This window comes from Dendropsophus ebraccatus, chromosome 7 (genome assembly GCF_027789765.1).
Source record: "Dendropsophus ebraccatus isolate aDenEbr1 chromosome 7, aDenEbr1.pat, whole genome shotgun sequence".
NCBI lineage: Eukaryota > Metazoa > Chordata > Amphibia > Anura > Hylidae > Dendropsophus > Dendropsophus ebraccatus.
Genome location: NC_091460.1, coordinates 36,708,223 through 36,735,286, shown reverse-complemented (window position 1 = coordinate 36,735,286; position 27,064 = coordinate 36,708,223). Strand labels below are relative to the sequence as shown.

Genomic DNA, 27,064 nt, shown 5'->3' with positions numbered 1-27,064 from the left:
CAGTGGTGGTGCTGCAGGGAATTTGAACACTTGTTGTCCACACTACAGCTGATCGCTGGTGATCAGCTTACCATCAATGGACCATAATAAGGATTGTCTAAACCCCTGTAGTTTATAGAATTGGGTTTAAAACACCAAAAAAGGTGCAAATCTCTACAAGATAGTTTTTCCTGTGTGTAAGCCCCATAGTCCATGAACACAGCACAACGGACCATTGAGTGCCATCCACAGGCTGCCAGTTGCGTACACAATAGAAGTATAGGAGCCCAAACTGCAAATGTGGTCAAAATAGGACGTCATATTTGTCTGTGGCCCGGGCTACAGGGACCGTAGAATGTACAGTCATGTGCATTGGCCCATAGAGTAGAATGTGTCCTATATACTATACGCATATGCGGATAGTATGAGGACTTATGCATTAGGCTTACGTGTTCACAATTGAATTTCCACTAAAACTTGATCAATGTAGAATGTGTTGAATATTATGCATGCCGATATTAGTCCTAAGTAAAAGAGAGCATACTGTCACAATATGAGTCTGTATATTAAGTGGATACAGAATAGCCTGTATGCTAACCAACAAAAAGGGTATAGTGAGAACACTGGACTAACATAAAAGGAAATCACATGAGAAAAAAAAGAAAGGGGGGGGGGGGTGGCATGCATGGGAAAACTGGCATTGTAAAAGAAAAAAAAAAGTATGTCTAAAAGAACAACTCTTTCCGTGATCAAACGCCTATGGGGAGTTGGCAGCCAACCAGGACCGAAAACCATCAGGTTCTTTAAAAAGCATCCAGGACTGCTGCACACCAAAGAACAAGGAAAATACACCAGCTTTAATTGGCGCAAACTGCGTTCATTGACATCCAGTGATAAGGCTGGATTCACACATAGGGATTTCTGGGAGATTCTTAATGTTTTTTTAAAAACATTTTTTTTAAGAAAAGCAGTCATAGGCGGAAACAGCGCTCAAGTTGAAGTTTAAGTTGTAAATAAACTTAAGGTGTCAATACACTTCCAATAACTGTTGGATGAACGTTAATTTGGCCAATAATTATGTCACCTAACATTCACATATACATGGACATTTGGCAGGGCAGAATGTTTATAGGATGTCCAAGTGGTAGATGGATCTGGTGCCATCTTGTCCCTCCCAGAAAGGTTCAATCAGTAAAAATCCATTATGCCTCAACCCTTCTCTCCTTGATTAATGTCATCTGTCAGTGGTGAGTAGGGAGGCTGCAATACACCTTGGACAGTCATCCAAAGTTTGTGGGTCTGATCAACTTCAATGAAAGGTGTATGGGCTCCTTTACAGGGGTTATCCTAATGCTGTGTACCGGGGCTAGCTAGGCGGTGTTGTGGCTGCTAGGTGGGTGTTGGGTTACTTAGCCGCTTGTCACGGTGGCCACGAGTGGTGTTGGAACCCACCACTGGACAAACAGGCACAATGTTCAACAGAGAGGATAGCCAAAGTGTAAGTGTAGGTGCAGGTGTAACAAAAGTGCCAGGTTGGGTACAACGAGCCCCAGGCCTTCACAAGTGGGCGTAGCAGACTTTCTGAAACTTCCCAGTAGAGCCGTGTGGAGACAGTAGGACACATCAGCTTCCAGCTATTTGTCCTACTGGGGTCAGTACCTAGCTGTGGTTACTGCCCTTAAACTATTGAGAGGGATTGCAGGTGTGGAAAAGGTTTTCCTCAAAGGACGGCTACCCCTCCCCAGGGTTTAGCACTGTATACTGGAGCAGGTAACTTGCATAAAAGAATGTTTCTATGTTTCTGTGGTCCCTGACAAGAGTCCTGGCCTGGTTTTTACTGTAGCAAGAACTCTCTCAGTCAGTCTCTCTGTCCCTCGCTACCTCTACTGGCAAAAGACTAAAGACCACAAAAGACCAGGAACTAACCTGTCTTTTTATAGGGGTAACTGAACTGTGTGTTGATTGGTGGGCTTGTGGAGAGAGGAGAGAGAAGAAGTGTAATAGGTGGCAAAAGTGAGGAAATGGACCTGCACCTGTAATAGGACAAAACAGAACATGTGACAAACAACAGTTAACCCGTTAATACCGAAAGTGACACCTAGTGGGGAAAATACATAATAACATCTCCTTCATCCCCTTTGTGCGATACCTGACAGAGATACTTTGCTCAGGTGTAACTTAGTGGAACCACCTGTACTGAGACACTACACTAACATCATCCGAAGGTAATAGGTGAGACACCAGCAATCAATAGCCTGTAAGAAGGTCAAGCATGCATTACTTCTCTATGGGACTATAGAAGACATCCAAGTACATAGGTCAACTACCTTCACCACTCCCAAAGCAAGAAAATGAAGTGTCAGTGCATGTGCTTGACCAAGGGACCCTCATTGTCATTATTGTGGGTCCCAGCAGTTGGACCCCACTGATCAATATAATCATCCCATATCCTGTGGATAGATGATTTTTGTTCTCATGATCAATAGGGGTCTCGGCTATTAGACCTACCATGATTAGATACAAATCCATTCTAATATACCTCACTTCCAATTCTTTTATCAGGCTATGTTAACAGCCTGTACTTTTTTTCAATTAAAACAACGGCCATTCTTTTCATAATGCAATGATTTGCATTGAAGTCAATGCAAAGAATGACCGTAGCTTGACACAATGTATTGAACAACGGCCATTGTTTGACTACGGCCGTCACAATAATTTTCATGTCACTTATTTCCAGCCGTTGTCCATAGACGTCAATGCAATTTTTCATTTGAAACACAACATAGTGGGAACATAGCCTTAAGATACTTGCCCTTATTTCTCTCTTTTTTTAAATTCTAAGGCAGCAAACCCTTGGACATGTACATTCACACAGAGTTTTTGGAACCCATACAAAACATTTTTGGGAATCCACATTGTAATTCACACAGCACAGATTTTTAGATGCAGATTTAAATTGTGTGTTAAACATCATTTCTAGATGTAGGGGAGTTTCCCCTAGCAACCAATCAGATTCCACTTTTCATTCATCACAGGTGAATTCTGATGAGCCAGTTTCACTTTACACCATGTTTGATAAATCTCCCCCATAGAGTCAATGCAGATTCTGTGTAAAAAAAAAAAAAAAATTGCCCTGGTTAGCCTGGAAAAGCATTAGGCTGGGTTCACACTATGTTTTTTCTTCCCTCCGTTTTTGCAAAAAAATGGATGAAAAAAAAAGGATGTATTTGTGTGCATCTGTTTTGATCTGTTTTGCCATTAACTTTCATTATTAAAAGACAGATCAAAAATGTGGTCGACCATGTTTTTGTATACGTCAAAAAAACGGATGCGTTTTGGTCTGTCTTTTTTTTTATTACAGAAGTCAATTAAAAAAAAGGATAAAAAAGGATGCATTTGTGTGTTTTTCCATCTATTTTTTCGCACGTTTTTTGCAAAAACGGATGAAAAAATGTAGTGTGAACCCAGCCATAGGGTCCTATTCCACAGGCCGACTAGGGCCCGATCAACGATGTAAACAAGTGCCGATCTGCTAGATCGGTGCTCGTTTACTGGGCCTATTCCACGGCCCGACAATTGTTTAGCGAGGGCTGCAGGGACATCGTTACCGATGTCCTTGCAGCCCTTGTTTCATACTTTACCTCACCAGGCTGCAGGTCTTCTCCTTCTCCCGGTCCCGCGCGGCAGCATCAGCTTCGGAGTGGCCTGTCTGAACTGACAGACCATTCAGCCAATCACTGGCCGCGGCGGACCCGGCCAGTGATTGACTGAGCGCTGAGTACCTAAAGGGTACAAACACACACTGTATACGCAGCAGATGCGCAGCAGATCTGCAGCAGATTTGATGGTGCGTATCGCAGCAGTAAATACGCTGCGTATACGGTGTGTGTGTTTATACCCTAACATTGTATTCACATCTGCATTGAAAATTGCATTGTTCAGCTCCATCACAGGAGCAAACCATGAGAAAACTCTACACGCTGGACACCAACAGCATCAATGGAGTCCATCATGGCACCCGTCACAAATCTGGAGGCTCCAAGAAGAAAATCCTAAAAAAAAACTAATTCTATTAAACATCATTATTATTTTTTTTTATCCACAGATTCTTTGCTATAGATAATATACCTAACTCTAAAGCTCTGCACTTTATATAGATCCATCCCTGTTAATCAATATACAGTAAATGGTTGCAGTAACCACATGGGTAAGTCTTTTGAGATGGTTGTCTGAGGTCCTCAACAATGTTTTCTAAAAATGAGTCACAAATGCTGAATATGCTGATTTTTTTTTTTCTTCTTGACTTATATATTCTGGGGGAAAAGGGAAGTGGTTGAGGGGACCTGTAAGCAGGGTGAGATCACCAGAAAGGTGAGTTGCATTTCTCTTTACTGGAGACAGTACTCAGGAACTAAGTTACCTAACCCGAGGCCCATGACTGACCTCAGCCATGTCAGGAGTCCCATTTTGGTCTAGTAGCATCCAGTTGCGTATAGTTGGGCAACCATATACCTGACTGTGTGTCTATGGGTCACATAATTGGCTAACCACTAAATCACACATTCCTATGTTCTTTATGGGGGGGAAGGGGAGCGACAGCAAGAGAGCACTGTCTGTGGCTAATCTCTCTCAGAACAAAGGGGTCGAACTGGAGTAGGTTTCTGGCCAGGCCTAGTGCAGCATGGCTTCCAGGTCACTAACCTACCGATCTGCACCCTACCATTGGGAATTGCAGTACCAGTAATTAGAGATGAGCGAACTTCCGGCTTTTTTTGAAAAGTTCGGTTCGACCGAATTTTGGATTTCATAGTTTAAAGCATCTATATGATACTGGGTAGTGTATTTGGTTGAATTTAGGGCTCTACATGTCCGTAACATCATTATCTTTTCAATATCTCAAAGTCAATTTTTTTTTTTAGACTTCAATATTCACCATTACAGAGTCTATGCAGGAAATTCACCATTACAGGGTCTATGCAGGAAATTCACCATTACAGGGTCTATGCAGGAAACTCACCATTACAGGGTCTATGCAGGAAATTCACCATTACAGGGTCTATGCAGGAAATTCACCATTACAGGGTCTATGCAGGAAATTCACCATTACAGGGTCTATGCAGGAAACTCACCATTACAGGGTCTATGCAGGAAATTCACCATTACAGGGTCTATGCAGGAAACTCACCATTACAGGGTCTATGCAGGAAATTCACCATTACAGGGTCTATGCAGGAAATTCACCATTACAGGGTCTATGCAGGAAACTCACCATTACAGGGTCTATGCAGGAAATTCACCATTACAGGGTCTATGCAGGAAAATGGTCACAAATGCAGTGAAGGAGCAGCAGTAGTCATTGGAGGCCAGTGGAGAATAGTTTTATTCTACACACATGCATAAGGTATATATTTGTGCCTCAGGAAAACACCTATGTAATATACACTCTCGCAAGGGTCCAACTATAGTACTTGTATTTCTGTGTAGCACTTTTTTTTAGAGTTTTATTCTACACACATGCATAAGGTATATATTTGTGCCTCAGGAAAACACCTATGTAATATACACTCTTCCAAGGGTCCAACTATAGTACTTGTATATCTGTATAGCACTTTTTTTTAGAGTTTTATTCTACACACATGCACGATGTCAGGGCTGGGATAAACAGACAACAGAGGAACATGAGCCCTGCGCTTAACCCAACCTCTGTCCTTGCCTATTGCCCCACCCACGCTAGACCATGGGGCAACAACCACAAAGACAGCGTATACACTGACTAGTGTGCAGGGGATGGGAGACAAGAGACACAGACAAACACAGAAGAATTGTCAAAATAGGCCGGGTCAAAAGCAGGAAGGAGCGTCAGGACAAAATCAGAAAGCTAAGAAAGTTCAAAAACAAGCCGAAGTCAAAACCAACAGGCAGCAAGGTACAAAGGGGTCAGACAAGAGAAGGTCAGAACACAGTATACGGTCAGAATTGCAGAGATCAGATCACCAAGCTAGCTAGTGCAGCGATATCAAACACTGGCAGTAAGCAGCCTGTTAGCAGAGCTTAAATGCAGGCTGGAGCCCCACCCCCACAGGTGAGAGCAGGAGAACTCCAGAGAAATTAACCCTGATGTGACCAGGTCAGTACAAGATGGCAATGAATAAATGCTCACGTTCTCCTGCGTGCAGCTAATGTTTGAGAATGTGAGCGAGCACCCACATCACTTGCAGTGTCAGAGACAGGAGCGATGGCATGCTCGCTATGAGCGCCAGTCCTGACACACGAGGTATATATTTGTGCCTCAGGAAAACACCTATGTCATATACACTCTCGCAAGGGTCCAACTATAGTACTTGGATATCTGTATAGCACTTTTTGTTCTGTGCACCCTTTTCTCTCCTATGCCTAATCTATCTACCTATCTATCTTTCGCCCTCTCTATTTTTCTCTCTCAATCACTATATGTCTCTCCTCTCCGCTTTCCTAATAATCTTTTTGTCTTTGCTTTTGTACAATATCTTCTCAGTGCAGCAGCACTGATGAGCTCTGTGCACTGCTAACAGTCTCCTTCCTCTCTCTCTGCACACTGCGTCATGCAGTCATGTGACGGCTCCTCTCAAAGCAATAGCGACGTCACACAGGGGGTGGGCTAGTGCAACATCCCTGCTGATTGGATGTGTTCCAGGCATCATGGGAAAGCGCTTTTCCCGCCCAGAACACTTCCTGCTTTCTAAAATGGCGGACTCGGACTTTTGGAAAAATCCAAACAAGATGCCATACCGGCCGAACCGGTTCGCTCATCTCTACCAGTAACACAAGCAATGGCTGTCCATGCCTCTGAAAGAAAGTCTGTGCACACAGCAGGGATGAGTGACAGGCAGGGAGGCCCATTACTGGCACCTCTCCCTGTCATTCATACCCGCAGAGCGCACTGACAGGCAGAGAGCGGTGACTAGACACAAGCCGCCCAGATGACTACCTGATGATTTCTGGTAAGTTTAGCTTAGTTTTACAGCATAATAACTAAAGAAAAAATAATGCATGTAAATTACAAACTTACCTTATATCACATCTGCTGCTGATTTAGATTTTGAAAGTTATAACGACAGGCACACTTTAAACTAATGATCAAAATGAGGACTAAATACTGAACAAAATACTGTGTGTGAACCAATCTTATTTTAGATACTTCTTAAGAATCTTAAGATATTTAGCAAGCAGATTGAGATGTAACGTTTGGGCGTGCTCATGCAGAGCGTGCACTGGACTTGGTGTAATGTTACTTGTTACTCAGATGTTGTAAGGGCTCGGAGATTAGCACAGCTGAGCTGTAATAAAATATTATATTGGAGTCTTTAGTTTCTATAAGATTCTATAATATTACATGAGCCATCAGGATCTTTTCCCGTGCAAAGGTCATGCCATTTACTGTTAAGGAAAAAGTGAAAGCATTATAGGGCTGATTGGTAACCATTAACTTTAAAGTTTTTTTTCAATTTTTTAACTGCTGCTGTATATTACTCAGACCTTTCCAACATCACCCCCTGTTTTTACAGCTACTGTAATGATAGCATTGAGATATTGCAAGAATATTCACTTCCTGGTATACTGATATTCATGGAATAACTTAAAGGGCTTTTCCCAAAGGGTTGGTTTACAGATTTGTGGTGTCCCACAGTGTACTTCAGGCACATGTCGCAATGTCATCCCTTCAATGGTAAGGAAGGTGCATTCTCAGGTTTTACCACAAGATGTCACTGTTATGTTTAACCTTTGTAATATGTTGTACAGCTGTAGTAAGTCAAGGGTTACTGTTTTTGTACCATGTGGTCTTTACCGACCTATGAGAGATGCTGTTCTTTCTCTACCTATCTCTGCACTCTTTACACAACACAAACCCCAGGGGACAGTTCAGTCTAGTCAGTCCAGTGTAGACTCGTGGTGGTAGTGGACACACGTATGGAAAACGCAAAGACTTTCTTTCTTAGAGCAACACATCTACTTAAGATGCAGTGCTATACACTTGAGAGAGGAGAAGTCAGAAAACACCTCAACCCACGCCTTGAACATCTCTAAAAGTGCAGGACAGTATCCTAGATAGAGGAAATGATCTGGATATAGCAAAGCAGCCAAGGGCCTATGTAGCGCAGGTGACACGGGGAAACTTCGGACACTTTGGTAACCAGGACTGGGGCTTGTGTCACCCTCATAGGACAGGTACCACGACACTGCAGGGCATAAGGTGGTTATAGTGAAAAAGGTCGAAACATGTGCACAGGTATTCTTCTTTCAAGTATTTCTTCTACTAAAGTTCAAGCAAAATAAAGCAGTACTAAGCAGTTTAAACTTTAAATACAACATTGAGGTGAGACACAAAACTAGATTGTTCAGCAGTTTTTTGTTGTGTCCCTCCTCCCCTCTCTATACGCTGTAACGTCATAATTTACTAAGCTGATCTAGCTAGAGAGAGATTTTAGAAGTTTTGGGTGAATGGGGAGTTTATGACAGGGAGGAGGGGAGGATGGGGGCCTGATAAAAGGAGAATGGGGTATTTTTGAGGCATCAAGTTCTGTGTCTATTTAAGGGAAGTTCTTAGAATGTTTAATTACGCTACCCTAACCACAGGCAGCATAATGCAGCAACAAATGTTTGCAAGGGGAAGCCAGTAGACTGCCACTCAGCAGACTACTCACCGCTTAACACTAGATGGCTAAAACTACACAGTCAAGTCACATTATTATGACCACTAGATCATATCCAGAATAACTGCCAGCAGCTAGATGGTCTGACAGCGACTCAACAAGCTGCTGGAAGATGTATGGGAGAAGGTCCCTAGAGCAAATACCATGATCAAGGTGATCCCAAAGATGCTCAATTGGGTTCAAGTCTGGGGTATTAGGGGGCCAGGGTAGTACTCATCTAAATCTCTAGGATCAACCTCTGACCTGGGGTCTCTCTCTACGTGTATTCTTCAGTTGTTGGGGTTTTTTTCCCGCCCCCCTCCCTCCTTTCTATCTTGGCCCACTAAGTGGCTGCTCTAGTTCATTTACCTGGGGTCTACCAGACAAGAGTCTAAAACAACAGTTCAGCTACCTCTATTGTGTATAGGGCTCCAAAGCAAATGGATGGTCTCCCTAACTCTGCTAATAAAGTTGAATTTGAAGAAAAGGTTTAAACTTTCACAGCAGTATTGGGATTGGGCACTTATTGGCAAAGGGTTGTCTTCTCCAATGAGACTTGTTTTTTTGTTTATTAGAACAAACAGATGTTGGTGTGTCAAGTAAAAAACATATAATTGTCAATGTGACTTCTGTCTGATGAGACCCCACTGCATTGGCTGAGCACTAAGCTTTATAATATTTGATTGACGTTCCTTAGAGAGCTAAGCATGCAGCGTATGGATTTACAGAAAACCTATGAGACCTCCTTTGGATCCATACACTGCACAATCGGCAATAGATCAGTGGGGCTTACCCACCCGAGCCTCCATTAATAATAAATTAGGCTGGGTTCACACTTCCCACTAAGTCTTTGCAATGTTTTTCAAAAAACGGATCGAAAAATAGATGCGTTCCGTTTTTCCATTGATGTGATCCGTTTTTCCATTGACTTTCATTATTAAAAAAAGGCTCAAAAAGCATCTGTTTTTTTTTTCTTTCTTTTAGGGTATAAACCCACACACCGTATACGCAGCAGATATGCAACAAATACGCAGCAGATTTGTTGGTACAGATTTGATGCTGTGTTCAGTTATTTAGATCTAATCTGCTGCGAGTTTGCTGCGAGTTTGCTGTGTATCGCAGCAGTAAATACCCTGTATATACGGTGTGTGGGTTTATACCCTTAACGTACACATAAACGCAGCTGACCTTATTTTTGTGTACGTTAAGGCTGGGTTCACACTACGTAAGTTTCCGGCCGTAGAGCGTTCCGTGAATAAGCGGCCGGAGATTTACGTAGTTTGCGTATAATGGAAAGTATATGATCTACGGCTGCAGAGTTCACACTATGTAAGAACTTACTCCCGGATCGTATGCGGCGCCGTAAAAAATGAACCAGACCATTGTTTCGGGATGGAAATGCTGTAACTTACGCCCGTAGCGTAACATGCGGTCCCGTACGGAGTGGTGGTTTCTTCATTTTTATACTTTGATTTGCCGATCCAAAAGGTTCTGTGGGGTGTCCGGGGCTAGCCGAAGATATCCAAGTAAAATACCGCTGTCAGATCGCTACGTACGCCGCTCGGGAAGCATACGTAGATTACGGGCGTAAGTTCGAGGACCGTACGTAGCCGGCCGCAACTTGCGTAAATCCCGGCCAGAGTTTTACACGTATATGTCCGGCCGCGAAAAATATGCGGCCGGACATATACGTAGTGTGAACATAGCCTAAAGAAAAGGGGGATGCGTTTTGACCCTTTTTTTTTATAATGAAAGTCAATAAAAAAATGGATGCACACAAATGCATCTGTTTTTTTACCCGTTGTTTGTAAAAACGGATGAAAAAAAAAATGGATTGCAAAAACATAGTGTGAGGGGGTATGCAGGCGGGGAAAAAAAGTCTATGAACATTGACTGGGGATGTAGGCCAAGCCAAAAATCTCTCCAAAAGGAAAGACTGCCGCTTGACCTGTAACAGCAGTTTATTTTAAAAATCAAAATAACATTTTCTTCAGAGTACCCCTTTAAGGTGTCAAGTATATATATATATATATATATATATAACACATTACATGACATCTTCCTGGATTTGACTCTACTTGTAAAAAGAAGTATAAAAGACATTTGCGTGTGATAGTAAAGTAAAAGCTGTGTTTGGTCTGAAGCTAGCAGATAATGATAGGGTTTCTGGAGAGCATGTGCCTCTTAGGTGACAGGTCCTCCAGCTATTATCTGCTATTAGGTGCATATTTTTGCCTCTCATAATATACTGGCGCCAAGGCAGGAAATGTATAAACACAGTATTTACAACCAACAGTAGTGATAGAGCAAGGAAAACACCAGTTATCCAGTGCCGGGAATGTGCTACTTTACAAAGAATCGGGTCTGTGTTACCTAACCTTTGGTTTTCCAGCTATTGGAAAATTACAACTTTGGCTGTTAGTGAATGATGGGAGTTGTAGTTTTGCAAAAACCAGTGAGATCTCAGTTGGTGAAGACTGGAATTAGTAATTAGAAATGAGCAAACATTGAGAGTGTGCAGCATTTGATTACCAGTGGCTAAAAAAAGTTGGATGCAGCCCTAAGGCTATATCCAACATGGATACAGACATAGGCCATAGGTTGTTTCCATGTATTCTGGTACTCCCTAGGGCTGCATCCAACTTCTTCAACCACCAGTAATCAAATGTTGCATATTTAAGGTTCATTCATCTCTGGTGATTAAATGTCCATTAACTCCTTCACATCAGTAACATGTATATATACGTTCCTACTGCACATACCCTCCTGTGCAGTAGGAATGTATATATATGTTCCTGACTGACAGGGTTCTTGATGTGAGCGGGAGCGCTGCAGGGAGAGTCCGGGGCCGCAGGTAATGAAAGTCAGCCGACTTAAATGCCGCGATCTACAGCGATCACGGCGTTTAAGGTGCTCAGTGACAGATCAAGCATTTGTCACTGAGTGATCGAGACCCCCGAAGCCATGCTGCAGTGCATGTGCTGACAGGTGGAGTAAGCCTGCTCTCAGGCAGGCTCTATGCATAGATCGCCGATAACACTGATCTATGCTATGCTAAGGCATAGCAAAGACCAGTACATGCAATTTAATGATTGCATTTTTTACAGTAAATAAAAATGTAAAAAAAAAAAAGTGTAATAAAAAAGTGTTGTAAATGTATAAAAAAAAAACCTTATACCCCCCCCCCCCCAATAAAAGTTTAAAAGACTCCCTTGCCCATTATAAAAATATAAATAAATAAACATATTACATATCGTAGCATGCGGAATTCTCCTATCTATTAAAATATAACATTATTGTTCCCGCACAGTGAACGGCGTACACGGAAAAAATAAAAAAACACACCAGGATTGATGATTTTATTATATTTTATATCACAAAAAAATTCATAAAAAGCAATCAAAATTTTTCTGTTACACCAATATGATATTAATAAAAACTAGAGATCATGGCGCAAAAAATGACACCCCAACCAGCCCTGTAGGTGGAAAAATAAAAGCGCTATGGCACTTAGAAGGTGAGGAGGAACATTGCATTAATTTGACCTGGACTTTTGTGCATTAAAGGGCTCGGTCTTAAAGGGTTAAACACCATCTCTTCCTCCTAGGCCATTGCTGAATATAGGCATTTTAGTATACCAGTCAGGAACAATTTACAGTGGTGCATAATTAGTTTTGGGACCGTGCTTGTAATCCAAAATCACTCTTAAACCAAAGCAAATATTCCTATAAGAAATCAATGAAATGCAGACAAATGGTTCCACACCCCAAAAATAATGATTTTCCATTTTGAATAATATTTAAAAGAAATATAACTATTATTTAGAAACAGCTTAATATGTCATATTATAAGTTACTGTACGGTATAGCACTCAGCATATGGAGTATAATGTATAGTAAGTCCAAAACCTGAAAAGTCAGCAGCAGTTTGTAGATACAGGATGGAACTGCAGATCCCCATAATGCAGTAGCGTAGTACAACAAGCTAGAATAGAGAAGCAGGGCTGCTGTCAGAGGTCTGTTTGGTCACATGACAGCAATGGGGAAAAGGGTGTGTATTCGGCATGGACCAATCAGGAAGTGAGAATCACAGAGCTGTGCAGGAGGAAAGTGACAGAAACTTTTCCATACAGCAGTGTGTATAGTTGAGTGTAAGTGCAGGCACATTAGAGCAGGAATGGAGAGGATGGGAAACACAAGGGCTGACAGAGACTGCAGGGAGCATGAAGGAATGAGCAGGGCAGATGTGGGCACATACATGCAGCACTCTCTGTCCGGGGAGAGAGGGGTTACAGCTATGAAGAAATAACCGCCACAGTTCTGTCCCCTGGTGTAAGCCCCAGCCTGAAGTGGATCTGCTATGATTTGGAAGGTGAGGGAGACTTCCTGGGTCAGAGTACAGTGCGGTAGACCCCACTATGCAGACCAGGAACCAGTACAGGGTGCTCTTAAACCAAAGCAATGCTCTTAAACCAAGTTACAATTTTGAAAAACTGTAAGCTCTTCTTTCAAAATACTCTTAATCCAAGTTACTCTTAAACCAATGTACCACTGTACTTCCTTCTAGAAGTATTCTTTTAACCCCTTCATGTCAGCAATCAGTATATATACGTTGGTACTGCTGATGCCCCATGCAGTAGAAATTTATATATACAGATGTAGCCTGTGTTAACTTGATCAGGATGAAGCGTTTAACTCAACTTTCTTATTGACTTAACATAGCTCCCTGACACAATTGTTGCATCAGGGATCATGTTAACCCTGGCTACATCTGTATATAAATGTGTGTGGTGTCCCAACACGAGTGTTGTATGTGAACCCCAATAAGTCGTTCATTCAGGTTAAACAGGGGGGAGATGAAGTACCTTGTTTTCCCCACTAGGTGTCACTACTGTCTTTATGTATTATGCACACAGCTATAAAATAATGGGTTAACTGTCATGTGTTTCTCTGCTGACCAGTCACAGGTGCTCTTTCTTCTTATCCTATTCTTCCTTTCACTCACCCACACTCAGCCCCACCACTCACAGGAGGGTTTAGCTTTACCCCTGTAGGAGGAGTTAGTTCTGTGTGGGAGTAGGTAGTTAGTAAGTGTTTGGAGACCCAAGTCGACAGACATGACAAGCAGTACAGATAGACTAGATCTTATAGACAAGCAGTACAGATAGACTAGATCTTATATTCAAGCAACTACCACAGTTATGCATGTGCTAAGCTCACCTTAGGGGAGAGAAGCCACCTAGGATCACCCTATGCCACGCCAGGAATCTGTTGAAAATGTGCAGGGCAGACTCCTGATAGAAGAGGAGCTGACGCCAGTAGGACAAAGCTACCGGAATAGGTCTACGTATCCTACTGCACAGTGCAAGACAACCGGGTAATGTTGGAAGTCTGCTTCACGTAGATAACCGACGACTGGGGCTCGTGCTACCCACCTAGGACGAGTTCCACGCAACTAGGGGGAAGAAGGCAGTCAGACTATAGTCTATACGTGAGTACGAGTATCACTTATCTCTTCTTATCTACACTCCTGTTCCGACAGAGCACATATTTTACAACGGACCGGGCTTCTCTGGCAACTCCTCTTCCTTCTCTTCACAAAGCACCTACTTCTACAAAGCACTGGTTTTACTCTACTGTCAGCAACTATGTTTGTCAAGATTTGCACTACCTGTATTAAGTGTACTGTTCATATGCAACTTTGTTCATTAACGTGTTGTATTTTTATACTAAACGCATGGGATTCTGTCTTCTCTACCTGCACCCACACCACTTTCTACCTTGGGTTATTTTTCCTCTCTCTGTGGGTGGCAGTACCGACATCTGGGGTGGATCTACTACCACTCCAGGTTACCGTGACAAGTGCCCAAGGGACCCTCAACAAAACCGGAGGTTACCGACCATTTGGGCATATAAACCAGCCAAAACAGGTACCAATATGACACCTGTGTACCATTATAGTACTGGCGTCACAACAAACTACATCACGGTAACTGGCCGAGTACCACATATGTTCCTGCTGTTAGGGGTTTCAATGTGCTGCTTCAGTGTGATCGGCCCTGCACACATTAGTGTCCCTGGAGCCCAGGATAATGACAGGCAGCCATGATCATACAGCTGTCTGTCATTAACCCCTTAGATGCAGCGATCTGTAGCAATCACTGCTTTTAAGGAAGTCAGTGACAGGATACAGTGGGTATGGAAATGTATACTCTGCACCCCATCTTGACTGAAAAAAACAGAAATGTAGATATTTTTGCTCATTTATTAAACAAGAGAAACTAATATATGGAGATGAGTTGTGACCAGACGAAGTCATCATGACAGTCTGGGCCAAGTGGGAAGACAACAAAAGAGGAAGACTTCAATGACGTCACTTGGGAGTCACTGGATGTATAGTATCCGTGCTGTAACATGACTGTATGGAGGTATAAATGGTCTGCATATAGTGTATTGTATACAGTTTTTCACACCTGGATTTGGGCATCCTCTGCCATTCTTCCTTGCAGATCCTCTCCAGTTCCATCAGGTGGGATATGAACGTTGGTGGACGCCATTTTCAAGTCTCTTCAGAGATGCTCAATGGGGTTTAGGTCAGGGCTCTGGCTGGACCAGTCAAGAATGGTCAGAGTTGTTTATAAGCCACTGCTTTGTTTGTTGCTTTTAGCTGTGTACTTAGGTCCATTGCCTTGTTGGAAGATGAACCTTTGGCCCAGTCTGAGGTCCAGAGCACTCTGAAAGAGGTTTTCATCCAGGATATCTCTGTACTTGGCCACATTTATCTTTCCTCCAATTGCAACCAGTGATCCTGTCCCTGCAGAAGAAAAACACCCCCTAATAGTACTGCTATGGGCCCCTAATACTTTTTGTACATGAGGCCACATTATGTATTATATAGTGAATATTGTTTTTATCCTTTTTTATTTAATTGAAGTGGATTTAGCAGCGTTTGCAGAAGATCCTTGTAATCGCCCGCCAGTCACTACGATGAAGCTTTAGTCCATAAATGGAGCTTTTTAAAGGGCGATTTTTACGTGTTTCTGGACACAAGAAGGACTACATGGATTTTCAGGGATTTTCGCAGGCTCAGCTGGTAGATATCTTGGCAGGTACTTGTAAATTTAATTGCATCTGGGAACTATTGTAGCGAGAGGCATATGAAAGTTGTATTTGATTGTAAAAAGGCACCGAGAAAATGAAGTAGGTTCAAGTAGCAAGTTCATAGGTCTAGAGAATAGCGGGAAGGTGATAGGACAAGGGAGCGTAGAGGTTTTGTAGGGCTGTAAGTAAAGGCTGACAGGCTTATTGAGTAACCTGATCCACTTCCCTGGAGAGCTGTGTGCCTCGCTTCAACTCTCAACTTGGACAGCATTGTAGACTTTTATTGTACTTTGTTATAGCTAAAAAATAACATAGTCTGCACAACGAAACTTACTAAAGAGCATAATAGTCACCCACTAAAATTTTACAGACTTTTGATAATACAGTATATGGCTACATACACACTTTTTTTTTAATTAAAATAACGGCTGTTGTTTTCAGTCTTCAATGATTTCCATTGAAACCTATGGAAAAAATGTCTGTTAGTTCACACAATGCATTGAATAATGGCCACTGTTCACGGCAGTCGTCAAATTAATGGTCGTTATTTTACATTGTTCACACATAGATTTTTTTTTCACTGTCCCTGCAGCATGTTTTCAATTAAATATAATGGACCTTTTAAAATTAACCCCACCCAAGAGGGCCATCATCAACCTGATCAACCTGATCTATCTACATATATTCATTTACATATACTGTATAATAATGTACACCCAATAATCAAGACATCGTATATCATTATATTAGGCCTTTTTTATGTATTTAAGCTCAGGGTTAGCGACTATCCCTGACGAAGGTGTTTGGTAACACTGAAACACGTAGGAGCTTTGTGCCCCACCATAGGATCTGTACCTTACTGGTGTGACATTGCTCAGGATGGTGTTGCTTGCAGAAACATTTGGCTAGTGTTTGATGCTACCAGCGAGAGCACCAACCTAGTCTGAAGCTAAACTGGAGCATTTGTGCAACGATGAATGGACTCACAGACCAACAGATGTATTCTAATGTTTTGTCCCCACAGTGTCTTCTCTAGACAAGGATAGGCAAACAAAAATAACAACCATGGTTAACTAGTAAGTATGGATAAAACTCAGCTTTTATTGTATAATTCAATCAGGTCCATAGGAAAGAAAAGTAACATACAAATAGTCACCACAGCCGTGGTTACTAGTCCAGCATGGAGCATTGGTGTATGTCCATGAAAGGGCAACCCAAAATGGAAAATCGTGTGTTGTTTGCCCTACTTAGTCCCTGTCTGATCACTAGGATCCACGTGGTTTGGGCATCCCCTATGGCAGGTGGGACTGCTCCTAATAACACTAGGTGGACAGTGTATAGGTATGTCCCCAAATTAGTCAGGTAGGGTGCATAGAGAAAAGTAATGCAGCCTTAAAGGAGAAGCCGGCAAAATTTTTTTATTAAAGTATTGTATTGCCCTCCAAAAGTTATACAAATTACCAATATACACTTACTTCGGGAAATGCTTATAAAGTACTTTTTTCCATGCATTTACTACTGCATCAAGGCTTCACTTCCTGGATAACATGGTGATGTCACGACCCGACTCCCAGAGATGTGCGGGCTGTGGCTGCTGGAGAGGATGATGGTAGAGGGATGCTCAGTGTCCCTCCAGTGCCCTCTGTCCCTCCGTGTCCCCCTGCCATCCTCCTCTCCAGCAGCCACAGCCCGCACAGCTCTGGGAGTCGGGGTGTGACATCACCATGTTATCCAGGAAGTGACATCACCATTTTATCCAGGAAGTGAAGCCTTGATGCAGTAGGAAGTGCAGGGAAAAAAGCACTTTATAAGCATTTCTCGTAATAAGTGTATATTGATGATTTGTATAACTTTTTAAATAATTTTTTTTGCTGGACTTCTCCTTTAAAGCCGGTGGTCGAGAATCTCTCCTGCCTAAATCAGTTATGACCCTGTTCCTTCTTCCGATGTGTTTTCCCCAAGCTATGATACAGGGTTCTACAGGGAATGTTGGAATATTAATGTTCAGTACCGACCCAGTACAGTTACACCATGGTATACTGTTTTGCTTTTTTGCTGTATACCACAAACTAGAGCATTTCTTTTAAAATCTAAACATAGCGTGACTCAGCCTTGGTACAGGATTTGTAATGTAACCTGTCTATCCATTGACACTACCAGCAGAACTGTTAATGCAGCTCTGGAGCCTAAGGGTCCTATTACATGAATCGATTTCTAAAGATAAACGACTAACGATAAACGATCGCAAACAAGATTGTTTATCATTAACCAGAAATCGTTCACCATATTACACAGAACGATAATCGTTAGTTACGATCGTTACTATGATCGTTATTGCGATCGTTACTGTGATCGTTTATTCCTTCTGATCCCAGCAAAACCATGGATAAGGTGTTATTACACTGAACGATTAGTGGAAAAACGCGGAACTTAAGCAAGCGGTTAGCGAACGATTAACGATTATTTTAGGTTCAGATCTAAATGAACGATCAACGACATATGAACGATTTTTCGATCGTTGCCTGCAATTACACTGAACGATTATCGTTTAAATCCGAATGATATAATGTTTTTTCACACGATAATTGTCCCGTGTAATAGGGCCCTAAAATAATGCAATGTATTTACAAAATGAATCTGTTAAACAAGGGCCTCACAGCGCCTTAGTAGCACGACATGAAGATTGTACTATGACACAGCACCTCTCTGCACCACGATGACACTGCACCTCATGATTTCTTTATGTAGCCTCATTGCACCATAAGGAGACCACAACACAAGAGTCATCCCAGATTCTAACTTTTGGTCAGCAACTCACATGCAACTGCATCACGCTTTCAAGTCTCTGCCATTTGACTTTTTCAATAAATTAACTAAATTGTAACTATAGTGAAATCTCTGAACAGAAAGTCGCAGACGAATCATCCAAATATTTTGGTCACATCACTTAGATTTGGGGACATTGCAACCCATGTTACTATGTAGCCCTAGCCTTATGTAGATGATATTTATACATTAAAGGGGTTATCCAGCGAAAATCTTTTTCTTTCAAATCAACTGGAATCAGAAAGTTATAAAGATTTCTAATTTACTTTTAATTAAAAATCTCAAGTCTTCCCATACTTATCAGCTGCTGTATGTCCTGCAGGAAGTGGTGTATTCTTGTCAGTCTGACACAGTGCTCACTGCTGCCACCTCTGTCTGAGACAGGAACTGTCCAGAGCAGGAGAGGTTTTCTATGGGGATTTGCTACTGCTCTGGACAGTTCCTGACATGGACAGAGATGTGTCAGGGTGGTATTACACGGAACGATTATAGTTAGAAAAAATCGTTAAGTCGAATTCGAACGATAATCGTTCGTGTAAACGCAGCGAACGATCAACGATTGATCTTTCAACAGGTTCATAAATCGTTGTTGATTGTTGATTGAAAAATTCGCAGATCGTTCCATGTGAACAGTCGTTCGCCGATTTTAGCAATGTGTGAGATAGGCTTTAAGCGATCGCAAAACAATCGCAAAACAAATTTCCGTACATCTAAACGCTGATCGTTATAAAATAAAACCGTTACTCCAACATCGTTAATCGTACAATTGGGCAAATTATCGTTCCGTGTAAACGTAGCATCATAGCAGACAATGATTAAATGACCAACGAGAAATCGGTCGTTTTATAGAATTTGGACCTATTTTTATCGTTGATCATTTGCAAATTGTTCACAGTAATAAGACGTCGTTTGGTCGTTCGCAGTAGCAGCAAACGCAGTGGCGATGACAGGACGAACCCAATAATGATCATAAGTAACGATCATCGTTCCGTGTAACGATTTCAGGTCGTTCGCCATATCGGTTGTTTGAGTTCGTTTATCGTTAATCATCAAAAAATCGCTTTGTGTAATAGTACCCTCAGACTGGAAAGAAAATACTACTTCCTGCAGGACATACAGGAGCTGATAAGTATGGGAAGACTTGAGATTTTTAAATGGAAGTAAATTACAAATCTTTATAACTTTCTGAAACCAGTTAATTTGAAAGAAAAAGATTTTTGCTGGATAATCCCTTTAAGTAAAAAAAATATGGTGTTTAAGGGTGGACATAAGGTAAAATGTGCTGATGCACATGGTTATATTATGGAGCTGTGTAATATATATCTGTTACACAGCACAGTAGAGAACTCTATGGGCCATACTGTGCCTGTATATACCTCTGTGTGCTATCATATGGTACCTCCATATGGCGTCATATTCTTTTGTGAAACAACCGAGGCATCTTCCATCAGATGTTGTGCTATAGGGTTATTCTCCCTAGATAGTAACTACATATGGAACCATAGGGAATCTCTGTGCAGTCGTATATGCTGTGTAGACATTACAATCCTGTAATCATGGCTCCCTGTAGTCAACGCTGTAAAAAACAAGTGCGGCAGAGAGGGCAATGTGTGCAATAAAGCAGATTATGTCATCCTGTTGCTTTGATATAATTCCTCCCATTCTGAAGGGAAGTGAGACTAGGCCTTCATTAACAGCTTGCATCAGCTTGTAATTCCTGACTAAATGGAAAAGTACCATCCCCGGTGACTTCAGGTGCCAAAGCAATCATCCAGTTGTGGTAGTCAGTCTGCGAGGAGACTATCCCACTGGGAAGACTATATCATCTCTGTTGCACTACTGATTTCTCCATAGTAACACTCCCAGACAGCCTCTTTTCTTGTAGAAAAAGAAATATTTGTCATCCCGTAAGGTCAGAAAGTGATAAAAATTTGCTTTAATGTTCGGCAGGAATTATACCATCCTATAGGCATAGGTCAGAACAGTGCGGTTTCTTAATGGAGCTCGGAACCTTAAAGGGAGATTACAGTTCTGGCAAATAAAGTTTATTCTTTCTAACAAATAAAGTAATCTACTTATCTAATATACTTTCTATTTTGATTTCTAATGATTTTTAAGATCTATGCTGGCTGTCACTTAGGGGATGAAAATCTTCCATGGTCACAATGGCTTGTTATAGCTATACTAGGGTGATCAGGATCTGAAGGGACAGCTGTAGGGAATTGCAAATTGAGGCCCAAGAAAAAGGAACCAAGTGGACCAGGAAAATATTTAGTTGGATAGACCATTCATTTACCATTGGACCGGAACGCACATCTGGCAATGGGCCAGAGAGAGCAAAGGTTTAAAGGGGTTATGCAGCAAGCAACGTTTGGATATTTATACTCAGGTGGAAAATAAAATGGCTTGTGCTGACCCTAAGGCCTCAATTCCCCAATAGAAGTGCAACCCCCACGCTGCCCGGCAGCAGAGATGACAGGAGCGCAGAAGACAACTACTCGCCTACCCCCCCCCCCACCCCCCACCCCCCCGTGCCGGAAGGCTTACATGTTCAGGCGAGTAGTTGTCTTCTGCGCTCCTGTCATGTCTGCCGCTGGGCGGTGGGGAATCCGTGCCACAATCCGCACTAGGAAATGTCCTATTTTTTTGTGGTGCGGACCACAGAAGGGGTCGCGGCACTGATCGTGTGAATGTCTGCATTCATTTGAATGGTTCCTAAAATTGTCCGTGGTCGTGGATCCACAACCACATTCAATGTTACGGGACGTGTGAATGCAGCCTTAGGCAAGTGCAGTGCATCAAGACTATGGCTCCATGACAGCCGAAATGGGGGAGTGGGGTAGGTAGTAAATATGGTTTGTTTGGTATAACGAATCATACTAAATAAAAGGTCCTCGCCACATAATCCCTTACAGATCCAGTTTAAAACTATAATGGAGCAGAGTGATGCTGCGTTTACACGTAACGATTATTGGCCCGAACGTACGATTAGCGATGTCGGATTTACGATTTTTTTTTTATAACGATCAGCGTTTAGATGGTACGATATATCATACGAATATTCGCACTGCGATCGTTTAAGCCTATCTCACACATTGGTTAAATCGGCGAACGACTGTTCACACGGAACGATTTGCGAATTTTTTGCGTACGATGAACGACGATTTGATGACCTGATGAAAGATCAAAATGTACGATTTATCGTGCGTCGTTCGATCGTTCGCTGCGTTTACACGTACGATTATCGTTCGAATTCGACCGTTATCGCGCAAATTCGCACGATAATCGTTACGTGTAAACGTAGCCCTCATGGTAATTTACAAGCTGTGATCACACTGAGGACGTCAGCAGTGATTAAAGGACGTCAGCAGTGCTAAAAAAATAAATAGCTCCCAAACCTAGCCGCTCTTACTCACCAAGTTCCCCTGAGTATTTTAAGCCGAGTTTTTACAAGTTTTTAAAAAAAGCCGATCTATATCCAACATGGCGCTGGCCAGAAAACTACATTTCCCATCATGCAAAGCTTATGACTGAATGGTCCATGATGTAGCAGAGTGGATATCCACAAGATATAGCAGAGTTGAGGTGAGGTAGCGACATAGCAGAGATGAGGCAGCGGGCGGCACACTGTGCGGGGGGCGTGGAGTGCAGGAAAGGGGGGGGGGGGTGCTCAGGGTGAGCCAAAGTTTTGGGGGCCGCAAGAGAGCTCTGGGGCGGGGGTGGGGTACACAGTGTCGGGAGGGAGACAGTGATCAGCAGCTGTCACTGTCTCAGTGCCCTCCTTCACTTCAGTGGGCAGGGTTAGAATCACTAACCCAGCCCATTGGAAAGACGAAGGACACGTGATCCTGACACGGAGGGTGGGGGCTAGGAGCAGGGAGCGGTGTCGGAGTGGACTGAGTTTTGAAGATTCTATGCGTTTAATGGGGGTGAATGCATCTAGATAACAGCAAAACTGTGCAGAATCCATAATAAATTGATATTTTAAAGATGGAAATCTATGGGTGTGGGCAACATATTAATGCAAAAATAATTTTGGGGGAATACCCCTTTAAGTCAATGCATCATGTCACTTGCATCAGGCCGTGACCATAGAAGCAAGGACAGTACCTAGGCTAGCTGTGCCACATGGGAACATCAAGAGGTGAGTATCAGGTCTTTTTTTTAATTGGTACAATTACACAATTACTATATGGTGGAATAAGAGAGGACTACTAGCATGTGGGGGGAACAAAGATGGGCCATTACTCAGCGGGTGCACAAAGGGGGACATTACTACTGTGTGGGGGTATTTTAACTATACAAGGCATCAATCCTGTGTGAGGTATTAGAGGGAGCCGTATTAAAGATGTTGGGGCTGTGGAACATATAGGGGTTAGATTATTATCTGTGACACTATTACCATCTGGGGTATTATGGACTGTGAGTTTGTGTAGAGGGGGGCAAAAGGTGTAGAGAGTTCCAGAAAGGTAAAGGGTCCAAGATGGTTATACAGCAAGGTTTTCATGACAGTCTGAATTCGATGAAGAAGACTACACAAAGTGAAGAACTCTGATCAGGCAGTATGTCCCCTTTTACCCACTGGATGTAACTAACCTGTGTAGAGATGGTGTCTAATCAGGGGCGTAGCTAGGGGTTCAGCCTAGGGGGGGCGAGTGAGGCTGAGTGGGCCCCCAACCAACGTTACCCATAGGGAACCCCAGCAGGTGACAAGGATTTTTTTGAATAATAAAGGGAATATTCTTCTACATTTCTTATAGTGAATAAGGATACAGAGCCGTGTAAGAGGCTTCTACATCTGGAATATAGAACCACAAAAAAAGTAAAAGGGCTTAACATTAGAAAAATATAGCTGCCTTCTTCCACAGACAGCACCACTCTTGTCCTCAGTTTGATTCTCCTGGTGGCTGCAACCTGTGGGTGACAACCATCAGCCCTGAAGTTCCAGCAATACATCTGTCTACAGCGGCAGGTATCGGAGGATTGTACTACTGTACTACAACTCCCAGCATACCCTGAGGGCTGCAGACTGTCAACCTGGAGCCCCCCTTCCTCGACCAAGTGCATGCTACTGGTATATATATATGGTATTACCAATAATACCAGTATACAAGGGGGAAATATCGCCACAACCACTACCATCACCACCATATTGTTACTGACTAAATCCTCTATACTAAATCCAATAAAACACAGTACCAGATTACAAGTAACAAATAACACCACTACTTACTGACTAATACCAGCACATACCGACTAATACCAGCACATAACGACTAATACCAGCACATACCGACTAATACCAGCACATACCGACTAATACCAGCACATACCGACTAATACCACCACATACCGACTAATACCACCACATACCGACTAATACCAGCACATACTGACTAACACCACTGCTGCAACTGAATAATCCACTGTACACAGAGCAATATCACCTCTTCAAGTCATTTAGCAGTAGCCCCAGCTCTACACAGGCTCTACACACCATATACATTACAGTGCAGATATATTTAGTGACTCACAGGTGACGTCTTCTCTGATCAGAGTTCTTCCCTTTTCATCTTCTTCTCCATCTGCCCTGGGCCGTTATGAGAACTTCTCCGAGCCACGAATCCACAGAATCTGCCAGACAGACATATTAGGCTCCACACTCTGGCACCATCCTCATCTCTCTACACACTGCACATCTGTATTGGCCCCTTTACACCCTTGTTTAGTGGGTAGGCTGACTCTTATAGATGGCTCCCCCCTGTATTGCCCCCTTATAGATGCCCCCCCTGTATTACCCGCTTATAGATGGCTACCCCTGTATCCCCCCCCTTATAGATGGCTCCCCTCCCCTGTATCCCCCCCTTATAGATGGCTTCCCTAACCTGTATCCCCCCTTATAGATGGCTCCTCCTGTATTCCCCCCTTATAGATGGCTCCTCCTGTATTCCCCCCTTATAGATGGCTCCCCCCCCTGTATCCCCCCTTATAGATGGCTTCCCTCCCCTGTATTCCCCCCTTATAGATGGCTTCCCCCCCCCTTATAGATGGCTCCTCCCCTGTATCCCCCCCCTTATAGATGGCTCCCCTCCCCTGTATCCCTCCCTTATAGATGGCTCCCCCCCTGTATCCCCCCTTATAGATGGCTCCCCTCCCCTGTATCCCTCCCTTATAGATGGCTCCCCCCCTGTATCCCCCCTTATAGATGGCTTCCCTCCCCTGTATTCCCCCCTTGTAGATGGCTCCCCCCCTGTATCCCCCCTTATAGTTTGCCCCCTGCACAGCAGATTAAAAAAAACAAACACACAACTCACCTAACAAGCGCTCCCCCGTCGCTGCTGTCCTCTCTTCTGCCCCCAGCTGATGCATCCCTCCCTGGGGGATTCCCGGGCAGCGCACACATCCGGAAGCTGAGTGTGCGCCCAGGCCGGGACTTCCGGTACAGGAAGTCCCAGCGACGCGCACTAAGGTTCCTGATACGTGCGCTCCCTGGGAATCCCCCAGGGAGCGACGCATCAGACAGGGGCAAGATTGCCTCTTGCGGCCGCAAGCAAGACCGTGCTTGCGGTCGCAAGAGAGGCATAAAGGAGGGGGTGGGCTCGGCGGTTCGGGGGGCGTGTGCGGATGCGGAGCGCAGCCTCTTGTGGCTGGAGGCATAACGCTGCCTCCGGCCACAAGAATGATTGACACAGCCAGGAGCCAATGGCTCCTGATGCTGTGTCAATCACATCCTGGCCCAGTCGGAACTGTATGCGCTCATTAGGAGTGCGAGCGCATACAGTTCCGGCCACTACTGACGTGTTAATGCTGTCTGCAAAAGCAATAGCTTTTGCAGACAGCATTAACTGTCTAAGACCTCAGTGGGCCCCTGTCTGAGTGGGCCCGGGGGCGACCGCCCCCCTTGCCCCCCACCAAATTTCGCTACTGTGTCTAATACTATGTGGTTACTGGATGGCGGTATTATTGGTTGCTGTGGTGCTATTATATGGTAATTGTGTGACAGTATTATTTGTCCCTATAATATTGGCTATGCTGTTCTCTGTATACTGGGTTATGTTCAGCACCACTATGATAATATGCTTGGTTGTTCTTTGAGTGCATGTAATACCATAGCATCCATGGCGGTCTCTATTGGCAATATGGCCATGATTTTCATCAAGACTCTTGCTCACCCCTTTTTGTAAGCTTATTGCACGCTCCTTTGTGTGAACTGACAGGGTTTTCTGCAGCCGCAGAAAACTGACATGTCAGTTTCTCGCTGCGGTGCTAGGGATCCCGGCTGGAGTGTATACCATGTGTATGCACTCCGCCCGGGATTCCCTCAGCCTGCAGCACTACAAAAGTTCCGTACTAATTGCGGCAGCTGCAAGAACGGACGTGATTACCTAGGAACTTACGTTGTGTGAACATGGCCATATAATGTATGCACATAACAACTCAAGTCAGCATTTGCAGACTATGCTCTATGTCTGCTCTGGATTTGTTGAAGAAATAGGCCCAATAAAATAGAGCTATGGCTAGGTCCATAATCCCATTTGGAGGCTCTGTCAAAGAGTCTGTTTGGTGCCGGATCTGCAGCAGATCCGCAGCAGATTTGATGGTGCAGATTTGATGCTGTGTTCAGTTATTTAAATGAATTCTGCTGCGGATCTGCTGCAGATCCGCAGCAGAAAATCAGCTGCGGATCCGGTAAGTGTGAACATACCCTAAGGGTACGTTCACATGTACCGGATCCACATCAGATTTTCTGCTGCGGATCCGCAGCAAATTTCATCTAAATAACTGAACACAGCATCAAACCTGCACCATCAAATCTGCTGCGGATCTGCTGCAGATCCTGTACATGTGAACACACCCTTAAAAAGGAGGCGAATAGTTTGCTAAGAACGGACAGTAAGGGATGCGGATGGGTTCCCACAAGATCCACAGACTTCAGTGGGATCTGTCAGGTTTCTATCTGATGTCCATTTACTATGCAGGACTTGAGGCGACAAAAAAATTAGAGTTTGAGGGTGCGTTCACACCTACAGGATCTGCAGCTGATTTTCTGCAGCAGATTTCAGTTAAATAACTGAACACAGCATCATGAAGGATTTTTTTAAATCTATTCTCAGAACGGAGAAACACTATGCAGAAATCCAAGGGCAACCTTGGAACATTTGTATTGTATTTTGTGTGAACATGACCTAAGGCTAAGTAATCACACAGTTTTTGTTTCATATTTTTTTCTGCTACCATTGTTTGCAGTTTTAAAAAAATATATATTTTTATAGATTTTCTGCCAATATAAAGTTTGTACATACATGGACGATAACAGCGTCCAATACAAAATGCCGTTTTTTTAAACAAGTAAAGCCGCTTATATTCACAGCCTTCTTCATGTAGCCTCTTTTGCCCATTATTTATTTGTAAAAAAATTATTGTTAGGGACCCCTTGGATGAGACTGGTAGTAGCCAAAGCCTGTCCGGGCATGCTGGGAGTTGTAGTTT

General features: G+C 43.2%; 1 long non-coding RNA gene across 1 annotated transcript in view; it reads right to left on the bottom strand.

Moving 5' to 3' along the window:
- Positions 1-27,064, bottom strand: part of LOC138796740 (uncharacterized) — a 47,389-nt gene that overhangs the window by 19,885 nt on the left and 440 nt on the right. The window lies entirely within an intron of this gene.